The sequence below is a fragment of the Pocillopora damicornis genome, chromosome 7, assembly GCF_964200805.1.
Source record: "Pocillopora damicornis chromosome 7, jaPocDami1.2, whole genome shotgun sequence".
Classification (NCBI taxonomy): domain Eukaryota; kingdom Metazoa; phylum Cnidaria; class Anthozoa; order Scleractinia; family Pocilloporidae; genus Pocillopora; species Pocillopora damicornis.
Genome location: NC_142676.1, coordinates 14,781,068 through 14,792,627, shown reverse-complemented (window position 1 = coordinate 14,792,627; position 11,560 = coordinate 14,781,068). Strand labels below are relative to the sequence as shown.

At 37.4% G+C, this 11,560-nt stretch overlaps 2 long non-coding RNA genes across 3 annotated transcripts; both read right to left on the bottom strand.

Annotated features, from left to right (window-relative positions):
* Positions 1-223: 223 nt before the first annotated feature.
* Positions 224-942, bottom strand: LOC149042747 (uncharacterized). Its single transcript, XR_016188765.1, has 2 exons — positions 565-942; positions 224-431 (listed from the first exon to the last, which is right to left on the bottom strand). It is a non-coding gene; the product is annotated as an uncharacterized LOC149042747 (long non-coding RNA).
* A 3,995-nt stretch (positions 943-4,937) lies between these two features.
* Positions 4,938-10,467, bottom strand: LOC149042746 (uncharacterized). Of its 2 annotated transcripts, XR_016188764.1 has the most exons (3): positions 10,214-10,467; positions 6,447-6,544; positions 4,938-5,532 (listed from the first exon to the last, which is right to left on the bottom strand). It is a non-coding gene; the product is annotated as an uncharacterized LOC149042746 (long non-coding RNA). The 2 variants fall into 2 exon arrangements; XR_016188763.1 differs by lacking the exon at positions 10,214-10,467 and having other exon boundaries at positions 6,447-8,033.
* Positions 10,468-11,560: the final 1,093 nt, after the last annotated feature.

Sequence of the window (11,560 nt, the reverse complement as noted above, 5' to 3'; positions counted from 1 at the left end):
TCACGATTATTTGTACTATTGTGAGATATTCCTGACCTATTTCTTGATGAAAATCGATCGCAATATTACTTCAAGCCTTCAATATAGTCTTCTTACTTTGCGCGCGAGTTGGTTGTTGTGATGTCTGTACAGATTTTACCAACGTAATAAAAGTAGATGACGTGAATAATAGTGATGGTAAAGCAAGCTTAAAACGGCAGAAATCGCCAGAAAATACAACGGATACACAGGGTATGAGTAAGTTTTATTAATTTTACGAGAAAAATGTTCATATTTCGAAATATTTATCGTTGTAAATCGACCATATTTCGTTCCCTGTACAATTCCTTATAACGTGCAGTTCCTCTCGTAACTTAACACCGAGTCACACAACGCGTGACGTGTTCATGAATTAATCGTTGGCTTTTTCTCGAGACGTGACCTTGGGCTGCCTGTGACAAAACAATTGCGTAAACAATATTTAACATAATAACATTATACACAAAAAAACACAGGGTTTTGGATCACGTATTTATTAAAAAAGAATATCCATACAACTACAATGAAAACAAACATAAGATTCACCTTTCTGATCGTGAAATTAATACCATTCGCACTGTTATCGTAGCTACGTTCCCTGGCATCAAGTGAATCCAGCATGACGTCTTTCTTCACTAGCAGTTTGCATCCATTTGAATTTTGTTCTTCAGTCTCACGGTAGTAGTGTTGTTCAATAGATTGCATAGAGTATATGCAGTTTGGTTTCAGATTTCAGATTTTGCTTTTTACGACGAGTTTACGTTTTTAACTAAGACATTGGCATACTTGGCATTCAAGACATACAAGACATTCAATGCTTTCATGGCTTTCAAGCGTTCGCGATTCTGTCCGATCCAAAATTACCGCTCAATAACATCTTTTTGTGTGGATTAGCCGCGAACAATACGACTTGCGTATGCGTCTAAAAGTATTTTGAACGTTTCCCCCATAATACTCCAGATGATCGTAATCCAATTACGTTGAAATACAAAACGACTGACAAAATAGTTTTATGAGCAAAAATCTCGTGTTCGTCATGTGACCCGGCCCTGTCCGTGCATGACAACGTCAATCATCATCTAGATAACACGCGTGATCAGCATGTGAACACCTCATTGGATCACAGTTAGTTGTCATGGTGTTGAGGGCCCAATGACCTCTGGGTACTATTGCGCAATTTTTCCATTTTGTGGCGGAGGAAAAAAACAAAAAAAAAAAAGACAAAAAAACAAAGGCATTTTATGACTGGGCTACCACAGGTATCCCAGTAAAAAAAAACGACAAAAAAACAAAGGCATTTTATGACTGGGCTACCACAGGTATCCCAGTAAAAAAAGACAAAAAAAACAAAGGCATTTTATGACTGGGCTACCACAGGTATCCCAGTAAAAAGACGACAAAAAAACAAAGGCATTTTATGACTGGGCTACCACAGGTATCCCAGTAAAAAAGACGACAAAAAAAACAAAGGCATTTTATAACTGGGCTACCACAGGTATCCCAGTAAAAAAAAAAGACGACAAAAACAAAGGCATTTTATGACTGGGCTACCACAGGTATCCCAGTAAAAAGCTCGTGTTCGTCATGTGACCCGGCCCTGTCTGTGCATGACAACGTCAATCATCATCAAGATAACACGCGTGATCAGCATGTGAACACCTCATTGAATCACAGTTAGTTGTCATGGTGTCGAGGGATAACACGCGTGATCAGTATGTGAACACCTCATTGGATCACAGTTAGTTGTCATGGTGTTGAGGGCCCAATGACCTCTGGGTACTATTGCGCAATTTTTCCATTTTGTGGCGGAGGAAAAAAAAAAAAAAGACGACAAAAAAACAAAGGCATTTTATGACTGGGCTACCACAGGTATCCCAGTAATGATCGATTTTGTCCTCAACCTCACCCCATAACCGGAAAAGCTTGTGAACATCTGTAAACTCCGACCGCTTCGCAGTTAGTGATATTTTCAATAAATCTTCGGATTGTTTTCAAGTTCAAGGATTGTAAATTACAATTTTATGAAAAACTAGACCCTGTGAGCAGGGTAACTGGGATACCTGGATGGTACTGGATCCGTGGAATCAAGTGTAGTGATACTACGCGTGTCAGACTAGTATATTGAAATAGTGAGCTCAAGTCTGGCCAAGGGCATACACCTGTCTCAAAACATAGGCATGCTATGCATGCAAGAGTTATTTTTTCTAGGGGTGGATTACTTGAAACATTGTAAGTGGTCTACATTCTTACAAAAGGAAAGAAGATTATTAACGCGGGGAAGAATGAAAATGTCGAATTACCTCACACACAGGTATTTTGTGGTAGATTATGTGTGTTGTGCGAATAAATGTAACCAAAAATAAACTGTATTTGTGCCACGGATACCTGTAAGGTCAAAATGTAGACAGCAGACTGCAGACCGGATACAAAATATAGACTGCAGAGTGGGTAAAAAATGCAGACTGAGAATCTGAAGAGTTTTTACGTCTGGTATATAATAACATGTCATCTTACAGCTGAGCGTTTCATTAAATGGCCACTTGGTGTTGAAATTTCGTTTCAACTGAAATTGAACCTCCTCTTATACAACAGAAGGGCGTACACCAGACAACTACTGGAAAAAATTAAACAGAGTTTTTCTCTGTTTTTTTTTTTTTCGAGTTACAACAAGAAAATCGTAATTCATCAACAAACACGAGTCGTCTAATCTTCTTTCATTTTAAATACCAGTCCACAATTCCAATTTACGTACTGGGAAAATGAAAAAAGATCCGTGCAAATACAGGGGCCTTTTTTGGAAACTTCCTGTAACTTAACACGTCGAAGTGACCATATTTTATAAAATCACAATTATAAGAACAGAAAAGCAGTTTATTGCACCCTAACCAGTCCATTTTGTTTCTGTAGCTAATAGTTTTGCTGTACAATTTTCAAAACTTTTGTAAAGTCCGTTTTAAATATAACTACAACAACTTTGCCAGCCTGTTAGGTTACTGGGACCTTCAAGAATTAGACCCCGAAACGGGAGAGCTTTTTCCGCACCCAATCGTATTAACCCGTCCAACCTCTTACTATTGCAGAAGACCATGATCTGCTTTTGCTATAATTTTTTTACGTGATTGCGCATGTAGGGTTTAACAGGCTATTGGCTAATTTTTTTATGTCTATCGTTTATTTCTTTTGTTTCCTTTTAAACATTTCTATGGACCATTTAATTTCTTTTCTTACTTTTACGTGACATAGGTCTTATTCGTATCATTTCTTATAAAAATTTGTTCTGAAAATTGGCGCACCGCTGGCCAAAAAGTGACACGCGCAAGCTTGCCTCATTCAACCATTTATTTTTCTTGGAAAACTGTATTCACCCACATGGCCTTCACAACAAGCGTAGCCTTTTTTCGCCTTTGTCAGTTGCACACTGAACAGCAAAGCAAGCTTAAACCGCAAATCACACGCGAGGAAGGTGCATTACACTGTTTTACGCTTCTCTCCTCGCACGTGACTCGCACTGCGCGCTCGCCTCGCATTTGTCTCTGTTCGACTAGAAAACTCTACAAAAAACATTCACCTTTTCTGTAACCTACCAATAACCATGAAAAATATAATTTTTTTTTTCTGACTTATCTAAAATTTCAATCAGTTGTCTTTTATCTCTCACGCCTCAATACAACTCCTGTACAATGCGTGCGTTATAATTGGTCTATTTGACATATCGTATTTTACAGTAACTTTGTTTGACTGGAGACCTTTTTCTTTAATTTGATACCAGACATGTTACAAATTTCTTTTAAAATCTTTTTCTGTCTTTTTCTGTAAGTTATAGAACCTTGTTTCTTTTTTTCAGGTTTATGGCCTAACTATCAGCAATAAGGTTGTTACGCACGGACCAAGAAGACCATCTCAACCCTTTAACCCCTAAGACTGACTATCGTGTAATTGCTCCTTACAATATCACCCTTGAATCACACATAAAGGTTACGAGAATAAAAGAAATCATCACCAACTAACGTACTTCTTGATTGTTAGACAAATTCTACTACTGACAACAGTATGGAGAATATGCATACTGACCTTACAATGTAAAAAGTTAATACGATATGTAGATGTGTGACATCTTCATTCGATTTTTTTCAAATTAAAGATTTGGTCTTTTGCTCTAAACAACTACTAACAATCATGCATTAATTAACTGCGCTCGATCTAGTTTAAAAATGCATTATTTGCCCACCCGCAACACAATTGAATACCGGGCGGGAGGAGTACTTCTTCGTAATAAGGTACTCACGCCATGCCGCTGAATGGAACTTTATTTTCAAAACTTTATCACATAGTGGACATGCATTTTCAATAGACTTTCTCTAACGGCATATAAAGAAATCGACTAACTGGACATTGCGACAATGACAATTGCCCAACACTGCTGGGTTTATAATTGGCCACAAAATATACTATAATGGCGTAAGGGTTCTGAAATGCAAGCAACACACAATTAGCAAAAAGGTTCCAAAGTGCCCTCTCCTTTCTCTCACCTTTGAAAGCATTTTACAACAACTGAATGATGGCGTGGCTCACAATTCTAATCTGTACTAGCTCATTTGGGTCGATCGAATAATTACAAACCAAAGCTAGTGAACTTACGGGACTCCTTGAAATGGATACGACTAGTTACCAAGTCGAACATGAACTTCAAGCTCTGAAATCGGATTCCTTTCACACGAAAGCGTTCCTGGCGTCGAACGAAATAACACAATTCTTTTTGAACATCTTTATGAACAAATTTTTGCAGTATTATTATTTCATCTGTGAAACTTTAAACTCCAGTCAATCTAATAGACAACTTCAACTAAAACGCATTAACACCATTTTTTATAGTTCCATGCATGTTGTACTAAATTATATTGTAATTCAAATAAAATCACTTCATTACCATCAAAAGTTTAATAACGTTTAAAACAATCAAACATACATCTATTCACAGTATCATACTGTTGCCAAGTACTCTTAGTAATCTTTATCAATAGTATATTGAAATTATTAACACTGTTGCAAAAACTAATATTCCCTTAATGTTTGACTTTATCATTATATGCGTCATTAATTAAAACATAGTCATCTTAAAATAATTGGTGACTCTTTTAATTAATTTTTCATATTCATATCAACTCTTAACTAATGCATATCTTGGACAAAAAGTGATTTCTTTTTTTCATATCAGGTCAATGTCATGATCTTTGAATAGTTTTAACTCAATTATCATCCATTTTCATGTCACTAAAAAAGCTGTCTTGATGTGACCATTAATTACTGTCAAGTCACTTCCAATTACTTTTAACGTGTTTTTAATATCCTGTACATGTTTACTTCCAGTACACCTTCACATCATACAAGTTCATAAATATTTAACCCTGAGATATTACAAATCCTCTCATCCATTATTTTCATGTTGTCTAGAAAACATCACGAGGCTTGAACTGATACTTCTAACCTGTGCTCAATCAACATTCTTCACTATCCCTAAAACAAAAAGAAAAAGGAAAAGTGTCTCACTGGATAAACCGTTCACTACAAACAAACTGACTTAACCCTTATACCCATAACACTAATAATCATCTAATTTCTTCTAACACTATCACACTTGAATCAAACGTTTAATCACAAGAATAAAGGAAATGATCACAAATTCAACAAGCTTTTGATTATTAGAGAAATTCTCCTTTTCAACACCTTACCCTTTAACCTGTAACAGTGACTGGTATCTAATTTCTCCCTACAAGACCACCCCTGAATAAAACATTAACACCATGAGAATAAGGGAAATTATCAACAACTAAAGAACCTCAAGATTGTTAAACAAATTCTCCTTTCCAGAACCTTAACAAGTGTATAGAGAATGTATGGAGAATATGCATATTCATGTTAGGGTGTAAAGGGTTAAAAAATGTAAAAATAACTATATGGACAGTATGCATACAGATGTTAAGGTGTAAAGGGTTTAATTAACTTACATAAGAAATTCATTAATCATCAATTAAAACCTTTAAAATCCCTGACCCTCTTGCCTGCTCTATTCAACCACAATTTGAAAATAAATGATTCTTTGTGTGATCAACGCATATTGTAGAATTATGCAACTCACCTATCAGTTTATGGTACTGCTATTTAAGTGACTTAACTTAAAAACTGGACCCCAGTTCAAGGGGGAACACAATTCATCAAAACAATGACCTTAACCAGGTATAATTTTCATTGTCCCACTCCCTCCCCTCTCCTTCTACTGATGTCCTTGGGACTAATTTATTTTTCTCTCCAGCTTTCAGCTGCCATAAAAATTAAGACAGTACCTATAATTTTCGCTGACAATATAATTTGCAATTACATATTGTACTTGCCAAATTACACCAGCTCTGAAAGCTACTAATATCACTTACCATTCAAAAACATCATACTGCTATGCATATATCATCTTCTTAAATGACTTCAATGGCACATTGCTCAACCAGTATCACTCCCAATGACACACTTTATCCTGAAAAAAAATCAAACAATAGTACTTAAAAACCTTTTGTCTTTTTATTGTCACATCCTTGATGATAATCACAGAATAGTACATGCATCATACATCTATTGGTAATTGTGAAAAGCAGCTCTTTGAGAAACCCTATCAATTGGCTGTCGGCCAGAAAATAACCATTAGGTTATCAATTAGCAAAAGACCCATGATTCCTTTCCGTCTTGAAATGACCTGTCACTTATCACCTGATGACAACCTTTTCTGAAATAGCCGGTGTATGCCCTTGGCCAGACTTGAGCTCACTATTTCAGTATACAATTCTGACACCCGTAATATCACTACATTTGATCCCAAGGATCCAATACCATCCAGGTATCCCAGTTACTCTGCTCACAGGGTCTAGTTTACACCTTTTTTACCATCTTTTACTTTAAGGTACAAGAGCTTGGCCTGTGATTCTGTTGTAATCAATGCAGTAACATTTTTGAAAAAGACTCCTTGAATGCTGTATACAAGAAACATTTCACAGGCATAGCAAATTATTCTACACAACTTCTACTAACAGTTTTTGGTAATACACTCCTTTAATACATTGATATATTATATGATTACTGATTGATTAAATCACATCTTGGCCTCCATTTACCATCTATTTTAACAAGATGTGCACAGAAAGTGGGAGCATCACATTTGCTGCATTTTGCAGTACATGTTTTGATGGTATGGCCAGAAGTTGAACAGTTTCCACAGTTGTAACTTTCCTTCACCCTTTCCAAACCAGCAGCTTCCAAAAGCTGTATACTGTGTTTTTTCAAGAAAAGTTGCTTTAGAGCAGAAGCCCCTCTATGATTAGATGATCTAAAGTAGTCCTTTGATACAGTGTCATTGTACTTCTCCATACCTTGCTGAGTGTAATAAGATAAATTTTGGTAGAGCTTTAAAAATTCAGGTACATGAGCATACAAAGAATGCATATATGGTGTTACATCTTTTGCTTGGTAAAGGTCTAAGAATTTTTGAAACCATTTTTTGATTTTGTCTTTGAGGCTAGAGATAGCATCATCTGTAGTGTAATTAAGTTTAAGATCACCCATAATATCTATGAAATTATCCCAAAGGGCTTGCAGCTTGTCCACATTATGAAACTCTGGTAATAGTAGGTGAAAATTGATATGTTGGAAAAGCAAGAGTTTTTCAGGTCCAGTAAGGTCTCTGTACTCCAACTTCTTGCTGTCCCTATTAATTTTCCATTCAAAATTAATTCCAAGTTCTTTTACAAATTTCTCATACCCAGCCATATGTCTATACTTATTTCAACAAAACCCATTTGAAAAAGTAGATACCTTGTCAATGGCATCTTTCCTGCGAAGTTCCCTGATCAGAAGTTCAATTAAATTATCAGATATTCTCAAAAATAAATGTAGAGTATCAATTATTACATGGTCTATAGGAATAAAATCAAATAATGGATTAGTTTTACAATTATATTGCTTATATTTTGCATACTTACCTATTTCTTGTAAATCTCTTGCCCCAAGAGATTTGTCAGTTATAGACCACTTTTTACTGATGTCAAACCTTTCATTTCTTGGGCACTTACACCAAATACAAGAGAAATTTTGATTAGCAGCCCCTAAACCACAAACACAGGCTAGAAACTTCCAGTCTCCTCCCAAAAAATACTCAATGCTATACCTATGACTATTTACAGTTATTTCTTTTAAATTTGACATTTCATTATTTAGATCAGCAAGGCTTTCTTTAAGATTGTCATAGTTCTCTGTTGTCTTAATTATTGCTAGAACATAGTTCCCTTTTTCATTCATTGCTGCATCCTTTTCATTCAAAATTGTGTATGATCAGTCGAAGAATCCGGATTTTCCTTACAACTTGTACGTGTCGTTCGATTTGGGGGAAATGGATCCTGCTGAGTGTTATACCGAGTTTCGAGTCGAGAAATGGCACATTCCCTTGCTGGCAGACAGGCTAGAGATTCCCCCAACATTCCAGTGCCCACAGCGTTCCGTTTGTGATGGCATAGAAGGGCTATGTATGCTACTGAAGCGACTGGCTTACCCCTGTCGATACAGTGATATGCTGCACAGATTTGCAAGGCCAGTTCCGGTCTTAAGCATGATAACAAATACTGTTCTCGATTATGTCTATGACAGGCATGGCCACAGACTAACTCAGTGGAACAATCAAGTTATGCACCCCAACCATTTGCAGCAATATGCAGACGTAATTTCAGCTAAAGGGTCTCCCTTGGACAGCTGTTTTGGTTTTGTCGATGGCACGGTTCGACCAATAAGTCGCCCAGGACAGCCCCAGGTAAAAATATAAGGTGGGATCCTGCCAATCCCACCTGGGATCCCAGGTGTGTCCCAGGTGTGTCCCAGGTGGGATCCCGCCTTTTCAGGTGGGATCCCGGTGGGATTATGGAACATCCTGTATGGGATCCCACCTGGGATTATGGAACATCCCGCATGGGATCCCACCTGGGATTATGGAACATCTCGCATGGGATCCCACATGGGATTATGGAACATCCCGCATGGGATCCCACCTGGGATTATGGAACATCCTGCATGGGATCCCACCTGGGATTATGGAACACCACGCATGGGATCCCACCTGGAATTATGGAACATCCTGCATGGGATCCCACCTGGGATTATGGAACATCCCACATGGGATCCCACCTGGGATTATGGAACATCCTGCATAGGATCCCACATGGGATCCCGCCAATTGAAGTTGGGATCCTGCCTTAAATTCCTAATAGCATCCTACCTGGGAAAGCACATCCCGGGTGGGATTAAACCTAGAATCTTTAAACATTAAACCTGGGATCCTGCCAATCCCAGTTTAGACCCTGCATAAAATTACAGATGGCTCCCCACTTTCAGAAAAATCCTTTGAGGGATCCTGTTTATCACTGGAGACCACAGATTTATGAAATGTACCAGATAGGATATCTTAAAATTAAGAGGATAAAATTTTCTAGGTGAGCTATAGACCCCATCAATCCACTGAGGGTCCAAAACTTTCCAACTAGCTATAGAACATACTGACACCTCCAATGGGATCCCATTGTCTTACCAAACTGTTGATCATAAATGATTCAAACAGTACATGAATACACAGACTATATGTGATAAAGATCTCATAATTTATTTGCAATGAACCAGCATGTGTTTGACTTGTTTCATTAACAAATTTCTTAACCGAACATTCTTAAAGAATAACAGCACAACTCAGCATATTACTTTTTCTTCATCATTTAAGCAGACCATCTACAGTGTAATAAGGCTCAACGTTTAAAAAAATTGGCTGTTGTGTATCAAAGAATAAAAGAAAGACAAAACCTCAATAATTCATGTTATCAAAATTTTGACAAAGGTACTGATTGAAAGTCTGCTCACTCTTCAGTCGAATTTTTCAAAGCAAAGCAAGGTCAGAATGTTCCCAAATGTGACTAAAGTAATCTTGAAACCTTACTCATAGATTTATTTCATTGTAAAGTGTAAGCTTAGGAAACTGCAGCATGCAAGCGACCAATTCGATTCTCAGAATTATTTGAGTTTCAGTTGCGCTGAGCGTTAGGTAAGCTTAATTCAAGCCGTTATTTCTATTCTTTGATAAGATTTTGATCACGTAACGAATATGGCAATTTGTACTCACCACAAACTTCTAAAAATCCTAGCTTTAAATGGCCACTCGATCGTTGTTTGAACCAGTCGATATGTCAACTGTTAATTGTCCCTTCTTTTAAGTTCACGGCGCCAACGACTTTCTTTTCATTTAAAACACTCACGCTGTTCTCGTTTTCCCATTAAACCACAATAAAACCAATCTTTAGAAGTGTTATATTAAGGGAAAAGAAACAACTTGAAGCAAGAGCGGTTAACCGACGAAAAGTACATTCAAAGATGAGCGCCAAATGGAGTTTTCTTTGTTTCCAATCACGGGCATGATCACGTGGACCTTTTAGCAAAGAGAATCCGCTGGCTTGACCCATTGCTGTCTCTAGAGAAGCGCGCAACATTATTCTGTCTCTTCTGACCGGTTCTCCTCTCTTAGATGGTGAATACCTTGGATTCATGATTTGATGATGACATAAATAATGATTTGAATTCACTCTATGTTGAAATAATCGACAAGAATCAAAAAAGAATGCACGATTTGTGGCCGAAAGTTTTCGAGGAAAGAAAGACTCGAAACCCACTTGAGTTATGTTCACGGCGAAGGTGAGAAACAACACAAGCCAATCACATTAGGAAGTATAAGAGATACCTAGATGATCCCAGTGTACCAGTACCCAAATCAACAAGGCTTGACCACAACAAGCGTTCAGCAACACGTTCCAACACAGCTAGCCATCTCGATTCCTTAGTCGGTCTTTCCACTGAACTAGCAGTGGTGCCAACAGAGTCAAGTGCGTCTCGTAACGGAGAAAACATTTGCACGAGAGACAGAAGCAACTACATGCGATTACAGAGGTGCATTGGAATTCTCGTCTGCAAATGGCTTTGCACAGTCCGAAGCGTTCCCGAGCTTGGAAAGGGGTGGAGAGGACGAAGATACAAGGTTGTCATTTTATACTACAAGTAAAATTTTATACCAGACCTACAAGGTATAGAAAAATTTTGTTGATCGCTGACTCAGAGAAGAACAACAAGTAAACTATAGAGCTGTTATTATTGAACTGTGACTTGTACTTTTCATTTGTATGTAAAGAAGGAATTGTATTTTGCACCAAAAATATAAAGAAGTAATATTTTTTAGGAGGTCCAGTGATTGGGACATTAAAGAAATTAAGTAATGAAAAGAAACTCGGTTTGTACTTCTCACTACTAACAAGGCTTGTTTTAAAAATATTTTCAGATCAGAGTTTCAAATAAAGCAAATTGAAGAAGTCATTTAAAAGGTGTATTTTCTCGAAGGGAACAGTGACCACCTCTGTCTTGTCCGCATGCCAAATATTTGCGGAGTGTGTGGATGATCCATAAGTATTGGAACTCTCACAAA